This window comes from Coturnix japonica, chromosome 2, assembly GCF_001577835.2.
Source record: "Coturnix japonica isolate 7356 chromosome 2, Coturnix japonica 2.1, whole genome shotgun sequence".
Classification (NCBI taxonomy): domain Eukaryota; kingdom Metazoa; phylum Chordata; class Aves; order Galliformes; family Phasianidae; genus Coturnix; species Coturnix japonica.
The window spans coordinates 53411928-53431413 of NC_029517.1; positions in this window are offsets into that span (position 1 = coordinate 53411928).

Here is a 19486-nt window from a genome sequence, read left to right on the forward strand (position 1 = left end):
ATTTGAAGAGATCATATAAACAGGAGGGGGAACATCTATTTACATAGCTGGATAGTGTTTGGACAAGGGGGACTGGTTTTAAATCAAGACAGAGGAAGTTTAGGTTAGGTATTCCAGTGTAGTTTTTCACTCAGAGTGTTGACACACTGGAACAGGTTGCCCAAAAGGGGTTGTGGACACTCCATCCCTGGAAGCACTCAGTGCCAGGCTGGATGTGGCTCTGGGCAGCCTGATCTAGTGGTTGGTGACACTGTACGTGGCAGAGGGGTTGAAACTAAGTGATCATTGTTGTCCTTTTTGATCTAGGTAATTCAATGAAATCAGTAACACAATGCTACCTTTCATCATATGTAACACAAATAAACAAGGAAGCAGTTGTGTACAGAATATAAAGTAACAGCAAGCAAAAAGCTGCCTATTTCTGTGTTTTACTTTAAGAATGAAAAAATATTATGAAAAAAAAAAAAAAAGAAATGAAAAAATACTTAATGAAGAGAAAGATGTTTTGTGTTCCCTTTTTACAATAAACAGAAGAAAATAGAGATCTGTGGATTGAAAGGCAGTGGTGAGAAATTGTCAATATACATCATTTTTGGAAAAGTATTTCTGTTCCGACATAATGAATACACCCAATTAGCTCCATAGCAGATCCATCATCTGAATAGTTTTTACTACAATCCAGTTCTTACCAGTATATCCTTTTTAGTTCTAAGCTACATATTTGAATAGATTCCAGGATTAACTCACTGTGTTAACATTGTCAGTAACAAAGAGCTAAGGCACCAAATAGACCAGCTGTTTCATAAAACTTGGAGAGTGTCTCAAAATATAGTGCTTTCAAAGAATCTTTTTCCCTTTTTCTGTGGTCAGTACTTTTTTTTTTTTTTTAACGTAGATTTCTTCTTGGTATCTACAATAAATTTATTAAGCTATTGGAACTAATGCAATTCACAGGCAGCAATACTTCAGATTTGTACTTAGTACAGCTTATCTATGAGCAGCCTAACGTCATAGAGCTATCATTGATATAACTAAGAGTTTTGACTCTTACTTATGTAAAATATCATTTGAAGACCAAAGTTTACAAAAACAGAGCCTAATTAAGCTAATATGCTTTTCTCAGTAAGTTATGAATCACATCTTCATAATTAGGTTTCTGTGGTTTCTGAGCACTATAAGTTTTCTTAGAATTCAGGAAAGTTAATAACAGTAGCATACAGTACATGACAAATAAATGTAAAGTAATAAAGGCAGTAATTGTCAGTATAAAGCATAATTCTTTATTAACACAAAAGATCATATGGAATTAAGCTCAAAAACCAGTGACATCAGAAATAATTACAAGCAGGTCATTTGACCTTATATTACTTACAATTACTATTTGACCTTATATTACTTACAATATAAACTAAAACAGGAAAATAAGAATTAAATTTAAAGAAGAATTCACACAGGAAACAAAATGTGCAAACTTATTTCAATGACACTGTCATGTTCTGACAAGTTTATGAAGGTGGATTTTGCTAATAAAAAGACCTGACACCATTTTCATGCTATGTGTTGCTAGTGGTCAGATCATGGAGGTAATGAACTGCAAAAACTGAACTGCAACCCTATTTTAGTCACTGGTCTTTGAAACCTCCTTGCAAGAAAATTAGAATTGCTTCAGGCTTGTAATCAACAAATGCATTTATGATTGTCTATGTATCCACATTTATAACTTTAATTATCTCTCAAAGTTTACTCAGCATTAATAAATAAAGGTATTTAGAAATGAGAGTGTCATATGGGAATAGTGTCAGGACAAACAGAGAAATAAATCTATAGCAAGGACTTAAATGGAGATTTGAAACCCAGTGAGAGAGGTTGGAAATCTCCTCAAGGAAGTATTTAGCTCTTAGTTATACGAGCCTCAGATAGTGGGTCAGCACCAACATTCTTTCTGGTTTTACATTGCTAAGCATCTTAAGACTATTTCTTTGAGCTTCAGTGGATTTAAAGATAATAGAAGCTATTTACTATCCTGTGTGAGTCAGAATATTATGTTACTCAATACTTGAGTATTGAGTTGACACCCTAACAGAGCTAATTGTGCAAAACCTGTCTCAAAGGAGTAGATATGTGAACATCTGCACTTACCACACTTATGATGTGGGGTTTTGTTTTGTTTTGTTTTGTTTCTGTTTTTGTTTTTTCCAGCTCCTTTGGTTTTCAAAGAAAGCAAGAATGTTTCTAAGAAAACAGAATATTTTCATAGATACAAGAAGATAGAAGCCTGTTCCTATGGCTACCAGAATCTTATTTTCTCATATTCCTTTTCGATAAAAACATAGTTATATTGTCAGAGCATCTTTAGGAGTAAAGCACTGTCTTGAAACAACAGAAAATCAAATACTTACTAGAAGAACACATAAAACATGCCATTTATATGCGTCTTTTTTGAGAGATACAATTTAATGTCATTTTGAAAACAAGTCACCATAAACATTGTTATTCACAGAAATAAGATTAAAATAGAACTGAAGCAATGAAACTTAGTTCAGGATTAAAGATCACTTGCAATGAAATATACCTATCCCCAAAGAACACCATAAATGGATCTTGTAAGTGGCCAGGATAAGTAGTATCTTTTCTTACTAGCTTCCTGTAATGTACACCACAGAAAATAGGAAAATAAGTTATGCTAGAACACAAAGTACAGATATTTAGCAGTTTATTAGTTTGTTCAATCATTTGAGAACTTAGTTCAGAGTGCTGATATACAAGATTGCCTTCTTTCACATTGTCTTAGTTTCAGCTGGGACAGAACTGCTTTCTTCAGAATATCTGGTACGATGCCATGTTTTGTTCCTAGGAGAAAAACAATGTTGATAACACACTGATGCTTATAGTTGGTGCTAAGCAATGCTGTACAGAGCCAAGGGCATTCACAGAGAATGTCCAAAGGAGCTGGGAGGGAATAGAAGTAGGACAGCTGACTTAAACTGGCCAAAGGGTTATTTCATATCATATTTCATCAAGTGGAAAGAGTTTTGTAGGGAGTGGGAGGTGACCTTGCCCTCTTCCACTGCTCAAAGTGTTAGTGGGGCATCAGTCAGTGGATGATGAACAATTGTTTGTGCATCACTTCTTATATACATTTAATTATTTTTGTAATTGCAATCAGTTTCTTTTTCTCTATGCCAGGAAATAGTTGAATCTCAATCCACTAATTTACTTTTCTTTTTTTTTTTTTTTTTTTTTTTTTTTATTTTTTTCTTTTATGTTTCCCTTTCAATTCACTCCCCCACAGCACTGGGAAGGGAGGGAATGAGAAAACAACTGTGTGGTACTCAGACCCTGCTGGGATAAACCACAATATGCAAGTTTATTTAATTTGATTACAGAAAAAATATATATATATTAAACAAAATTAATCATTGTAAGCATTGCCACTCCATTGAATTTGGACACTATAAGGTAGTTAAGCACTTGGATATAGTACGATCAGACGTGAGATTTACAGATTATCAAGATACTGGAGCATAGTTACTTTAATTATAGAACATATCTGTTCTAAGACACCATTTTATAAGCCTCATTCTCCCCTGCCTGTCTTGAAGTGCCATAGTTTACAATTGCACAATGTAAAGCAGACCTTATGGTTCTTGTAACTAAAATGTATTGCTGTTGTGAGATTTCAGAAGTTGAGATATCTGAATTTAATGATAATAATAAAAATATATAAATGGGGGAAAAAAAAAAGAAAGAAAAAAAAAAGACTTTCTGTAACTTTTTCAGGTTTTCATTACTAGAGGTTCTTGAGTCATAAATGCAATGTTGCCAATCCATGGCCCAATGGTAATTTTGTTCCTCTGTGAGAACTAAACTACCTCCCACAACAGAGTTATACTTCCCATAAATCTGCTACATAACTCCCCTCCCTTGTTTCATTGAAGTGTTGTTAAAGATAACGTTGTGTAAGGGACACCTGCCACCCAAGCTTCAGTTTCTAAAGGAGTAGAACTTCAAAAATTGAAACAGCTTGTGGTCTACTTTCAGCTCTTTCTGCAGGTGCATTGTTCTCCAAATAAAAATTTAGATTTGCAATGCTAGTTCTTTCACAAAGGTCTCTTCCTCCCTTGATCTATAAAGTTTTTCATTGCATAGATATATTAAAAAAAAAAACAAGGAATTAATAAAACAAACATTTGTTTCAACTTTACTTTGCAAAGCTAACCCTTAAGAGACAATCTGCAGAAATACTGGCTACTATTACTCTTCTGTGCTAGTAGATGATTACAGTAACTTGTTAAAATTTTGCATGCAATAATAAGATTTCCATCAATCTCCTTCCATACAAAAGAAGACTTCAGGAGAAGCAAATTGGTAAGCTTACATCTGTTAAAGTATAATGTGTATTCTTATATCTTGCTTGTACAAGACAGGTTCAACACGATGGAAAGTTTCATTTATTTTCTTCCTCAGGCTCACATGCAAACTGAATGTAGCCTTAAATAGCCACTTTAATCACATTTTTGAGCTTGGATTTCATGCAGAAATTTTAATCGTACTTAGTATTTAGGAATATCTGGACAGCTTTCCTGTTTAAATTTTACTGAATTTCTAAAAGCAGTATTTAAACAAACTGAAACCCCATTCTCACAAGGCTTCATCTGCTTCAGGACACAGGGTATAAGGACTGGATATATCACTAAAGTGCACCCCCATTTCATGTAGGTTTTAGAATAACTTCTTGTCTGACATCCTTTATCAATTGTTTCATTAAAAGAAAATAACTCCTGTATGCTATTCATTCATTATTAATATTCATAACATGATTAAATAGATTTTCTTTTAACAGCGGTCACAATGACCCTATTGTTTTCAGTGTTATAGGAGAGTCATGCAGTTGCATCCAAATATGTTTCACTGGAATCTGGAGAGATTTTTTTCAGTGAATACGCTGTTGCTGTTCAGCTTCACTTCTAAATCTTGCAGACCTCAAAGGAATCTGTCAGGTTCAAAATCCCTCCCAAAGCTCACTTCTTGAACAATATTCTCCATATCTGAAGGAAAGTGAGACTTCTGCTTTCTAAGAGAACAATATTCTTGTGAAGGAAGCTTTTGAAACTAAAGAAAGCAGAACTGAAAGTGGAGATTTCTTCCTATACCATCTGCTCAGGGAAAGACAAGCAAAGAAACACTGTATCTTCTTCTTATGTTAATGGGTGCAACTGTTAATTCTTATTGCTTTTATTTCTAAGTTTTTCTTAATCCATTTAGCAAGAAGGAAAAGGAAAATAACTTATTAGCTTTTGTACTACTTTTTCTCTTGTAATATGCTTTTCACTCTCCACACCTGGTGTTCCTCTGAGGTTCTGTATTTCCAGTAACTCTTCTTCCTGAAGGAACTGAAGGAATAGGTAGAAAATGATGGTTCAAAGGACACATGAGGCTAATCACAGCTTGCTCTAGATCAGATAGAACTGTAGATTCATAGAACTTCTCAGGTTGGAAAAGACCTTCAAAATCATCAAGTCCAACCTCAACAGATTAATTGTCCCCTAAACTTTTTGAACAAGTATAAAAATGTGATATATATATCACCAAAATAAAAGATGTCTAGCTGAACATTTTTCTAAATTTTATTAGAAAACTTTATGCTTTACACACTCTAAAACTGTGTCTGTTCAAGGTATGCCTGTTTTGTGTTCACTTGTTTTTCAAGATATCAGAACAGACTTGTTTGACATCCTTGGGAAAAAGAAACATCAGAATTTAAAGGAATTATTCACAAGTCCAGACAGGTTTAGTGATCAACATACACAGCCAATGTTACCAGTGTCATTTACTTCCAACAGAGAGCAGTAACCCCACTAATCCTCTTTCTATTCAGAGGAAATCTGCCAAGACATTTAATTAAATTTGTCCCTCCCATTCTTGCCCTTTCTCCATCTTTCATATTGTAAGCCCACATCTGTGGGTCAGTACATTTGATGTTGTTGAAGCTGTCATGATAAATTTAGTATCACTAGTCTTATCAGTCTTAAAGTTAAATCTTACATGCAAAAGAATCTTTTCCCACATGAAAACAAGAAGTACCTGATGTTTTTCGTCAGGGAGAGAACATGCAGTTCACTGCTATTTGGGGTTACAGAAAAGATCTTGGGACAAAGTGATTCAATTAAAATATCAGCTTCATTTTCATCATTGTACTTTTCAAGTCCAAAGGAAGAAGAGGAGTATGCTATGATCTTTTTGTGTAATGCATATAGCAGTAAAACACAGATTTTAAGATCAAAGTGGAAAAATGAATCTTCCCTGAAGAAAAAATATTCTTCATAAGGTATGTCTTCCATGCTATACTGCTCTTCAGAAACAGGGTTACAAGTGTTATAGGTTATTTCACATTATAAAGAATTCTCTGCTGGAACAATTGCAAATAAGACTATAGTAATAAGGTCTACTCTTCAAATTTCTGTATTAAGATATGTAAAATTTTTTTTTTTGCTTAGATTTTTTTTGTTATTGTTTCTTTTTCTTTTATGAATAATATTATTATTTTTTTTTTTTTTAGGTAAATATTGTTCTAGATAAGTATAGTACAATGCAGCTGCACACACAATTATACTGTCATACTATGTCATATTATGTGGATGTACAGAGGTAAACATTACAGAAAACAAACCTGTGGATACCTGGAACTTAAAGACACATAACTTGAAGTGATTCATTAGCATATGGATCAGAAAGAACATGCAGGCTAGACTGATTGTTTTTATTGTTCTTTTGTCTATTCTTTTTTGCCTGTTTTCTTAAAAAAAAAAAGAAAAAAGAAAAAAAAAAGCAGACAGAAATCTACAGCTTTGTCACAATACACCTATTACCTTCAAAACTACATTGGTTTGTATGTCTCAGTGTACTAAATTCAGGTAATGCACACTGCAAGAAATTAAACACTTTTAATTATCACTTAAACACACATACTACACTGTCACGGGTTACCTAGATCTACCTGTGCCTGTGACATGGGGTAGCTGCCCTGTAGGGCCCCCAGCCCAAAAGGGAAGGGAAAAGGGGAATGGGAAAAGAGAACTGTGGTGGGAATCTAAGGAGGAAAACTTATTTTACTAAATATGATACTGGAATACAAGATAACACAATATAATACAATATGATTGAGGCTAATACATTGAACAAAACAGAAAGAGAGAGAGAGAGAGCCCCGAAAACTGAGGGGCCTACTGTGAGCTCTAGGCAACACGGCTGGAATGCTTCCCAGTCTCCAAGAGTCTGAGAGAGAGAGAGCGCTCCAGCCTGAGAGTGAGATTACATATACATGTCCTCCTCCCCAAAAAAACTCCCGTAACTTATCACTTATCGCAAAGTCCTCTGGGATACGTAGTTTTCTTCTGAGAGCTGAGTATTCAGGACGTTGTTATTCCACGGAACTGGAGTATGAACTTTTTAATGATCCATACTGCACATGATGTTATGATGTGAAATACTGACAGCAACATTACAAAACCATGACATACATCAAAGATTGGATTCAAATGTGAAAATAGTTGATCATACTAAAAATACTGCATATCTCATGAACATTAAAAGCAAACAAATAATCTCTATATTCATAATATTAAATTATACAAAATGATAATAACTTATATCATTCTTTGGTAATGACTTCTGATAATATCATAAAGCCTGGATACAGTGAATTTCATGCCTGAATTTCATGTATTCCTCATTTTTTGATGGATTTCAGCTCAATGTGGGTAAAGTTGATTTATTCTGCCCTATGTATCAGCTTCAATAGGACATTAATATTTTAAATTGGTAATCTCACTCATCCTTCTGTACAAGTCCATTAATCAAGTTTATACCCCCTTCTTAGTCTAAAGTATTCTTGCCAGAAAGATTGATTTAGAAATCATTGTAAATTATGTACCAGATCATACCAAATATAATTATACACTTAGCTAAGATCATTCAGTTTCCCTAAAATACGTTTCTTATTAATTGGCAGTTTTATTCAGTAACTGTTCAAGTTAGAAAATATTTTTTTTTCAAGAAAATAAGCAACCATAATAGGGAATCCTTTGTCAGGCTGGTTGTGTTCTTTTTGCGTTTGCCAGATATTAACTTCATATTTCTGAATGCTTTCTTAGAAACTGAAAATAGTATTTCTTCACCACTAACTCATACTGTAAAAAAAATATTTACTTCATTGTAAGTTGAGAGGAGACATACAGACCCTGCACCTCCCACCCATTCTACATTGTCTTTCAAGCAGCTGCACTTGAAAAGAAGCCTCTGTCAATAGAATTAGCAAACTGATTAGCTTGGACTTAATTGAGACTTAACAGTTATGGAGCAATCATTAACTTAAAAAGTTGTTTGTTCAGTTGTTTGGAACCCAAAAAGATGATCCAGGCCAACTGCTTAACCACTTCTGGACTCACCAAAACTTAAAGCATATTACTGAGTAATATTCTTGCACACTGACATGCATGGGACATCAACTATATCTCTCCAGAAAGCCTGCTCCAGTGTTTGACCACTCTCATGAAAATGCATTTTCCCTAAAGTCCAGTATAAACCTCCTTGGCACAGACTGTTTCTGCAAAACTTGTCATTAGTTATGAAGAATTGGATACTGGCACATTCATATTCATTTCCTCTTCTCAGGAAGTTGTAGAGAGCAATTAGGTTGCCTCTCAACCTTCTTTACTCCAAACTAGATAAACCACATCCTCACAGAATGTGCTTTCTAGGACTTTTACCTACTTTGTTGTTCTTCACTGGATGTAATCAGGTACATGCCTTCAAAAATCTGAATTGTCTGTAAGTTTCAGTGCTTCATAGTTTTCTCCACTTTACTAGTCAGTTACTTCACTAACTTCCTATGTTTGACCATGAGCAGCTGCTCTCCCAGTTGAAGGCTGCTGATTGCCATCATTGCCAGACAGGGAAGGTACTCTGTATGATACATTACATTTTCCTATCAGGATCAACCATGTCCTAATGACTTAGCCTGTAATTATCATTAATTATCATTAGCTAAAAATCTATTTTAAGCACTGAACCCATTTTTACTTGAGTATTTTTGGCATTCTCTGTATTCAAAATTCTAATCATGTTGTCAGAATGTTTTCTGATATTGACAGATTATAATTGTCTAGGCTTTAAATGTGCCCTTTATGTAGCTATAAATTAAGCATACTTCAGAAGAAAAAGCTTTAGAGGCTTTCCCAGGCTGTATTAAGCATTTAGGGGGAAAAAAAAAAAAAAAAAAAAAAAAAAAAAAAAAAAAAAAAAAAGAACAAAAAGAAAAAAAAGAAAAAAAAAGGAAAAAAAAAGAAAAAAATGTTTATTCTAATATGCTGTAGTCAAAAATCTTGCTTCATATTTGCATTTTCCATCTAGGCACACAATTTTATTTTTTTATTTAAATCCAGACAGGAGACAGGTATGCTTACAAGAGGTATTTGCAGTACCTTTGGCAGCTGACTCTTCCCAGAGAGGATGACAAAAAAAGCAAAAGCATTTCATAGACAGTGGAAACATTAATAATCAGGATTGTGCTGTTTCATGATATCTGAGAACAAACCTTCAAAAGCTTAAAAGACCTCCAGCAGAATCACTAACAGCAAAAACAGTAGGAGACTCAACTATTACCTTCTGTTCTGGACAAAGGCTCTGCAGAGACTCACATTTCATTGTTCTGGAACAGGAGGAAAAAAAAGGAAAAAAAAAAAAAAGGAAAAAATAAAAAGGAAGTGATAAGGATGAGGAAGAACAAATTGGGAACTGCTTTCTTTGATGCTTCACATCTCAGTGAAGACATGAAAAGCAAGATCCTTTTATGTGTGGTTAGCATGGGACAATCATGGCACAATAAACTGAGCAGGGCTAACAGGAATGAAAAGCTCTGATGAGAAAGTGACATGAATGAGCTTGTTTTATTTTGTATAGGTATTGCTCCTTACAATTTTATAAAAATGTATATAATATATGCACTGCACTCTTGGGCACTGGGAGATGGAAGCTCACATAAAGAGTAGTTCCTGCATGTTTGTTTCAGTGTATGTTAAACACATATTTTTATTTCAGTGTATATTACATTTTTACTGAATATTCCCATTAAGAGAATATTCAACATAAGGACCATCTTCTGTGTGTTTGTTACCATCCTTGTAGTTACCACCTATACAGTTGTCAATCTATTATGCACATAAAAGGTTAAAGTTAAAATGACAATGATTCAATTTTTTCATAAAGAGCTGATACCAATAATACATATAATTCCATGAGAAATTGATTTGTCAGAAAATAAACACAAATTATGTATATATGCTAATAACATTGAATGATGGAGATAATACAAATCAACATATACTTCTTCCATTTTCTTCATCATTCAGAGAAGTTAATTAAAATACTCTTTAACATAAAGTAACAAAGAAGAATGACACCATTTTCTTTATCCAAAACAAATTAGGGTTTGGTGTTTATTTTTGACAAGAGCTAAATATTCTTTATCCTTTTCAACAAAGTGCATAGATTTGGTGATGGGCATGGAAGTATGTCTAACATTTTCAGCAGGATGTCTGGTACTCAGTCTGCTTTGGGACTCACACATTCTCTTTGACCTGTTCAGCTACACTTGCTTCAGTACCGTTGGATAAATTCTGGGAGAGCACTGTGGAACTGACCACACCTCCAATTCCAATGCAGGATTCAACATGCTTTTTCTAACAGCCTGAGGCAATGTTGGACTTAAAAGGGGAAAATGGAAAAAAATCAGCAGGGAATAGAAGGGTTAATGTACCTGAACTGACCAAAATCTGTTGAGAGCTTCTGAACAGTGATTGCAGTGACACTTCAAGCATTTCACATTCTGTAAAGGGTAGTTCTATTCCACTCTGCCTTAGAGTCTTCTTTAAGCTCCTCACAGAGATCAAATAAAGTTTGTTTGTCAAATCCCTGTGTACAAAAACTCTCTCCTATATTAGACCTAAAAGCAAGAGTGTGCTAAGCTCTCTAAATCCTATTAGAAAGATAAATCCCCTAAATCATTTTCACTGTCTCTAGTGTCAGGCAACAACATTTGCTATTCTCTTTGTGCTGTTACTTTCAAGCCTTGACTTGAATAAGTTAAATCCACCTAATTAATGCTTTTTATATGTCCATTTCATCAGGAAATATATTCTTTATTTAGGACATTGGTTTCCTCATTGAAAATTCCTACATATTGCTATAATAATGATACTATTGTATTAGTATATATTCATTCATTTTTCTTTAATGTGAAGATTTATATGTGCTTTTATCTACACAGAACATATTCTTTATTAATTCCTGGAAATAACATAACTCAGGGTAATATTTGTTATATAAACAAATTTTCCATTTCACACAAACCACTGGTAGACTTTTTAGAAATTTAATCATAGAAAGGCCACATAAACTGAACTAGACAATCAATAGCTCATCATATTACAACAGTAAGAAGCAAAATGGCAAATAACTTGTTCCAAAAGCACTGGTAACTGAGCTAATGATCTGCTACTGTGTTGGTCTAAATTAATTTGTGCTGGAAATATAGTCAAAAGAGAAAAAAAACCATACCAAATTTTGCTATCTTTTTAGTGCTAACAGCAGACATCTGCAGCATCACAGCTAGGATTTCAAATCACAAGCTATCTTCATACTAGAATGACTAGTATGAATGACTTCATACTAAACCTATACATTTGCTGCACTGTAGCTGCACCTGTGAGAGTCAGGAGCTTTTCCTCCCTTGTTCCTTTTCAATAATAAGGCAACTTCTTTTACATCATGGGATTTCTAGACATGGTGAGAGAAACATATTGGCCATGTTCACACTGAACTAGGTCTGTCTGACTTGGGTATTTCAGCAGAAAATAGACTTTCTATCTGTATCCTCTGCTAAGGAGGAATTTTCTACAGTATGAGAAAAAAGTCAAACAAATCTTCAAGAAAAAATAATCTACAGTAAAAAAATTGTATCAATAAAATCTATAGCAAGGTTTGTGATGAGAAACTGTATTGTGAACTTATACCTTACAATACTATTACTACCTTAAACTATACCATTTTTCAAACTGTTATAAGCAAAATAAGTATGAGAACTGCACAATAAATTTTTCTGTTTTCTTCTGGCTGAACCACTGTTGTCACATAATAATATTACTTACAGGAATGGTGGAAATATATCAATAAAAAATTTAATAAGGGATATTTCAATATGAGGGTTTTCTATTGGTACAACTGACAACAGGTGATAGTTTTCTTGTCACATTAAAAATGTTTTTTTTAAAGGCATTACATTGATTTATTAATAATATTAATATTATTTTGTAACTAGATGTTGTCTCCTTGTGAAAAGTAGAAGATACTTTTCTGTCATTTAGATTAAATGATTGAACTGGCTAATTTTGCCAAAATCTCATAAATTCCTAAACAGTTAGAAGACAAAAAGCAATGCTTTTAAGTAGTCTGTGCCTTCAAAGGATTTGGTTTGTAATAAGCAGAGTGTTCTACTTATTTCAATGATATTTTGCAGTCTTAATTCAATTGCGCATCCAGAAACATACAAATAACAATTAAAAATTTGACCAGAAATAAATTCTTCAGGCAACAAATTAAAAACTTCAACCCCATGGGTTTGCAGGAATTTATGGTTTATCAGAAGACTTTTAAATGTTCTTGGGCAGTTTGCAAATTGTAAGCTTTGTTTTTAGAACTCCTGGTTCCTGTAATTTTATTTACTAATCGTAATTGACAGTGCTTAGCCAGAATCTAAATTTCATCGTATAGCAGTACTGTGAGATCTGAATGTTCATAATCTTTGCATTTTGCTGTTTACAAGGAAAGATAATTTTTTTTTTTTTTACTATTACTATCATTTTTTGTTTTTATTCTCCTTCTGCATGCTAGAGATGAAATTAATGTTGTATTCAAAACAAATTTTAAGAAGAAACAAATATCTTTTATAAAACTACTAAGGTAACAATATCAGGGCTCCCTACATTATAACATTTAGGCTAGAATATCAGATATAAAATAAAGTATCAGATAGAAAAACTTTAAAAGTCATTAAAACTCTGGCCTCATACTAGAAACAAAACAAAGAAAAATGCCTTGATTTTAAATGGCGTGTTTTATTTATGCAGCATATCTTACAACACAAATAGTACAAATACTGCATTACTATTTCCTTGCTGATAATTCATGTTCTTTATGGTGACACTGAAGTTTGTTGCTTGTATTAATGCATTCTACAGTCTTCACCGAAGATACAGGCTGCTGGGGCTACAGATTTGGCTGCCTGCAGTTGTGAGTCTGAGGCCCTGCCAACACCATGTAACCATACTTTGGGATTTTAGAATAATATCCCAGGTTCTTATTTGTGTAAGTATGAAAGTTTATGGAAAAAATATATTCCTAATTTATTCTAAGATAATAAAGAATTACAAGGTTTCCCAGACAATATATAGTAATATATATGTATAAAACCACCTTTTATTTACCTTAATAACTAGATTTACACTGGAAAACAGTAGCTCATAGATATGGTAAAAGCAGTTTAATTACATATTAGTGAAGATGAGATGAAAGGGGGGACTTTTCTCACCCAGAATTTGTGTGTGGCTGATGATGGAGAGAGTCACAGAAGAGGAGGCATGAGAGAGTGTGAATTTACTATGATATCTCTAGAATCCTGATTTCACCAACTTGTTCCTTCTGATCTGTATTCATGGGTTTCTTGGGAACCCAGCAGTTGTATGTCAGAATGATGGGTCTCAACCTTGTTTCAGGATAAAGTAGCAATCTGCCCATGAGCACAATAGCCTGAGCTTCCAGAATTTCTTTGTGATTCTTTGGACACTGTGATTAATATGCAGGTTATTCCAAGCTCAGAGTCCTAAGAGGTTATTCTTCTATGCCATTGCCTCAAAGGTTGCTGAGGAACAAGTCCAAACAAGTCCTGGCCAAGGGTTGAGAATTTTTTTTTTTCCTGAAGGACACAGATGAACAAATCCAAGCAAGTCCTGGTCAAGAGTTGAAAAATCCTTTGTCAGGGGGACACAGATGGACAAGGCCAGGGGCAACCAGAGAGAGATAAGCTGCAGCTTAATGGTCAGGAAGCAGTCTTTTGTGTGGGCTTATCTCGAGGAAGATGGCCATCTCAGGGGGTGCACCCAGGGATGTCATGTAGGCAGGAAAAAAGGAGAATAAAAGAGGGATCAGCAACCATGAAGTTAGGTTTCTGACAACAGATTCTGCATGAAGAAGAAGTTTTCTGATAACAGATTCCTCATGATCTGTGATCTGCATGCTGAAAAAGTTCTCAGGAGAAGCTAGATAGTAACAGAATAGTCCATAAGTGCACTCAGAGCCCTGTCAGAAATCTTCCAGATAGCAGTTTAAAATATTTTGAGGAGTAAAACAAATTCCAATTAAAGAGAAAGAAGAATGCAAATGAAACAGTTTAAGCAACTATGTGGATGCAGTCAAACTTTTTCAAAGAAATATTTGGATAGTCCACAATATTTCTCTGTTACTTGTCCAGTAATACAACAAGCTTTCTTGCAGGTAACAATTTTATTTTTTTTTTTAATATATTAAAGAACATCTCTTTCATAGAAAGATATTAATATATATATATTTCAAATATCACAGAATCACAGAATTGTAGTGGTTGGAAGGGACCTCTAGAGATCATCAAGTCCAACCCCCCTGCCAAAGCAGGCTCCCTACACCACGTCTCACAGGTAGGCATCCAGGCGGGTCTTGAATATCTCCAGAGGAGATACCTCCCTGGGCAGCCTGTTCCAGTGCTCCGATATATATAATTATCTGACATATTATTTTTCACCTTAAATAGCTTTTCCCTCAGCAGTCAAACTCAGGATGAGCTCAGAAAAATTGGTATTTTTTTTTCTCTTTAATAATTTAATTAATTGAATGAAGACTTTTAAAAATAAAAAATATTGTTTTAAACTTAAGGAAGAAAGATATTATCTCATGAATGATCAATCATTTCCCATTTCTAGCATGTCTCATGGCAGCTTTTCTGTATTTAATACTTTTAGAAGGTAGAAATGGGAATAAAAGATGGTTGTGCATTCAGAAGGATTAACAAGAGGTATGACTGATATTAAGATAGATGCCATAATCATGGAGCTGAAAAATTAGTAATGATATACTGAAAGTAATGGACAATTTCACCCAGAACTACCAAAGCTCCACTGAAGTGCTGATTTTCTTCAAAGCTTCCCAATGCATTAGTATTAATCTATGAATTTTCTAAAGGATTTTATATGTGTTGAAAATGGATAATGAGTCGTAGGTTCACACTCAAGCAGAACCAATTCAGCTAAAATTTTTTTATAGCTAATGTTTTCAGAAACTGTGTCTGAGAATCTGGTAGTTAGTTTTTAAGTATTATGTCATATTACTCTGTGCTAGGGAAACAAACAAACAAATAAACAAACTAATGAAAAAAGAAATCACTAAGAATAAAGCAGCTTCTGATGTTTGAATAATATTCTGAGGTTTTTTGGCTATCTCTCTGAATATGAATCTACACACCTACTTCCAAGCTTAGGAACACTGAAGTAAGCTATCCATAAAGATTCCAAGTCAGCTGAGACTGACACTGTCACTCCAGTGAGATCAAAAGTCTTTTAAATACGCTTTTGTATTACTTTCAGAGAAAAAATATATAGTACGAATAAATGAAAATGACTCAAGTTTTAAATCAAACCACTTGGTACACTGTTCAAAACAATGAAATTTTGGCATTTGTAAAGTTCAGGAGGTTCTCAAAGGTAATCTTAAATGCTGTCTTTTTTATTCAGGTGTGATATTATAAATTATGTCCACCAGCACATTTTAGCATGGCTTTAAGAAACTGACTGCTAGTCAGGAATCACTTTCTCTGGTTCTTAGCACAACATTGTCATAAGGAAATAAGGAGTGAACGTTCCCTACAATAAGGAATGTTTCAAAGGGCTGCTACATTATTCTCTATCCATTAGCTCTTTAAATTTTTTCCTACTCAATTTTTTAAGCTGCCAACATCACATTAATTCAAAGAATTATAATCACATTAACTTATGTGCTATTTAGGATATCAAGAGTAATTGCAAAAGTCAGCTTCTTAACTGATGTGGTATGAAAGAATATCCTCAGTCTAGCCATCATCTTCACTAGTGGTAGAAGATGTTTGGAGTATCCAAAGTAAGAAGGGAAATGACAATGCTTGAAGTGTTGAGTCAGTTTTTCTGTCTCTTCATTCTTATTCAATTCTTACCTGCAGCAGAGCATTCTCTATGTCCTTAAAGAATAAATAACCTGACTACAGTTGTTATCTAACCGAAAACTCTGAAATATTGATAATTGGTTCCTTGCAAGTAAAGTATTGCAACCAGGTCTGATGTATGAACTAAAGATTTGTCAATAAATAAAAAAATACTGCAGTGGTATTAGATGTGAAGTTTTCTGACAACAGAAACAATGAAAAAACATAGCAAATGTTGTGTAAAATCCCAGTATTATAGCTGAAAGCGTAAGCTATATTTCCATGAGCAGGTGGAAATGGAAATACCAGCAGTGAAGCTCTTGTATTCACTTTGTTTCCTCCCATTTGCCAGTTTCTTTTTTATTTTTATTTTTATTTTTTTTTTACTTTTCTCAAGTGAGTTTTCATGCAGATTACTAAATTTAATCTTCATGCTTCAGTAGTGCTTTTCTCAATCCGTTTGACAATATTTGTTGGGAATAAGAGAGGTTTGGGAACCTAAAAACTGCTTTATCTAAGTGGATCAAACAGTGAGAATTAAAGTTGCAAAGATCTCCAATACAAATAATACAACCCTCATCTGCAGAAAACAAACAAACAAAAAATACAAAACAAAAACGAACAAGGTAGTCTAGCTTCTTGGTAAATATAATGGAGTTTGTTTAGCTTAGGCTGTGATAGATGGTCTTTTTGGTACAAGACATGATTCTGTCTTATGTAAATGCTGGTCACAGGAGGCCTTACCAATGTAAGCCAGGTTGCTATTAAAAATGAAAATCTAGCAACATAACATTTCAGATAAGATACTAAATGCATCTTTTTTCTTGTTTGTTTGTTTTCCTTTTGATTTCTTCCTTATCCTCCCCTTCTCCCTTCCAGCCCAAATTATTCTCTCTTAATTGCATCAAAACATGCTTATACCTTCTGGGTATACCCAAGTAGAACCCTCACCTGCTCAGACAGTAATCAGCACCTGCTAGTGATTATCTAAACATTTAAATTAGCAATTTCATTAGAGTTTCTTCCTCTGAGGATTCCACACTCTTCCATCTTGAAGAGTTAGTTTGTTTCTATATACTTGAGTTTAGATTCTTATATCAGCCTACTAGTATATTACGATATTCTGCATAAATCTAGATGACAACACTGGACATAATAAATGCTTAGCTCTGGTTTGCTAATCTGAAAACACTGAAGTGAGAACGTTTCCGGAACCTGATTCTTGCATGGTCTCAGAAGAATACCAGAAGCGTTTCCTGAAAAATTTGGTATAGTTATATTTCTTAGATTAAAACTATCTCATCTCTGATTGATTTGTGAAAGTCATTGCAGCCCAGAGCTGCTTGGAAAAGACAATGTCATATGCTGACTCAACTTTTTATGACTTCTTTCTAACTGGATGTTTTTACTCATGCTTCACACAACGGGGAATCACAAACGCCTGTATTTCAGAGACAAAAGAGGAACTGAAATCTCTGCTTTTCAAATAAACCTCCCACTACTTAGAGAAAAAAATACAAATTGGAACCTTGACACATTGTGTTTATACTCCTTCAAAGCTTAATCCTCTTTTCAAAATAGCTAAATAGTCAGTAGCTATGAACTGACTTCTTTTGTAAACTGGTTGCATTAAGACTCATTTAAAAAATCATTGAAATATTTCAGATTTTGTTAACATTGTTTTAAGACAAAGTGTTTTTTTTTTTTCTTCTTTTTTTTCTCTTCTCTTCTCTTCTCTTCTCTTCTCTTCTCTTCTCTTCTCTTCTCTTCTCTTCTCTTCTCTTCTCTTCTCTTCTCTTCTCTTATGAATAGAAATGTTGGAGAAAAAGAACTGGAGAAAATTTATTTTCCAGTAAGAATCCTGGATGTAGGCAGCCAGTTGCAATAAAATTAGTGTTTTAGTTGAAATCTGGCAACTGCGAGTCCTTTGACAGCGCTTTCTGTCTACGAACCTTGTAGCATATCCTCACATAGACTGTAGGGAAGAAAACACTACTCCCAAGTACCTACTATCTTATAAGTCAGAAATACTTCATCAGCTGAACCTATCCTTCTTAATGAGCAAACTAAAGTACCTGGGCTTGAGGATCTGGCATGGATAGGTTGTTTGGAAGTATTAAAGCTACTTCACTCAAATTGGTGTTGGATCTACTACTGGATGTGTTTAATTAACTAACAAAGAAAAATAAAAAGCAGTGGGGATTGAGAAGGAGTTGAGAAACTTTATGAATCCCTTTAAGTTTTGAACTTGATCACTAAGTCCATTAAGTATATTAGAAAATAAATTCTTGAAAATTCAATGAGTTTCAACAGGAGTTGATTAAAGGATCACTTACAAATTTTTCTATCAGGCCTAAGGGTTCTTAATTTTCTGAGGTTATAGTGAAATAATTGTTTTTTCCTTTGGAAAACCATGCAGGAATTAGTACTGTCTATGCCTTGGAGTATCTGATATAAGAATAAATTTTACTAGTGTGCAAATCTCCTTTCTCAGTCTTGGGATTCTTCAGTGTAAATTTTCAAGTTTCTTGAAGGCATTTACCTCTGACAGATGATTTTTTTGTTTTTTTGGTGGTAGTGGTGAGCGACTGTTTTTCTTAACTTTTAACGCTGTTAATGACATTAAAAAAAAAAAAAAAACAAAAAAAAACCAACAAAACAAAACACTTTTCCTCTCTCTACTATAAGGTAGCCCATTTCAAAGTCCCTTTAGGCTCAGATATAGAGAACACAGTGCATATAACGTACACTGAACATAGAACAGTACCATTGAAAGGGATCTTAAAGAGTCTCCTCAGCCTCTCAACCTCTTAAACTTTCCCTCTTTTTCTGTCGCTGAGTGTTGCTTGTTCAGTTTGTGCTGCTGAAAGAATATGTAGCAAACACCAGAAAAAAGGAAAGGAAACCAAGTGGTAGTTCAAGGGAACATCTTCGTGATCTTTAAGAAAAAGCAAAATAGAACTAACAACAAATATGGATCTACTTCATTATCCGTTGTAGCAGAAGAGAAAGGATGGAACATCATAGTCAAATAAAATATATTACATGATGCCAGCCTAAAGGAAAACTTATGGTACAACACTTCACAGTAAATCATTTCAAACCTTTTGAGCTAATATTAGATGTCATGCAGGCTTGAATGAATTCTAAAAAGAATGTATACAAGAG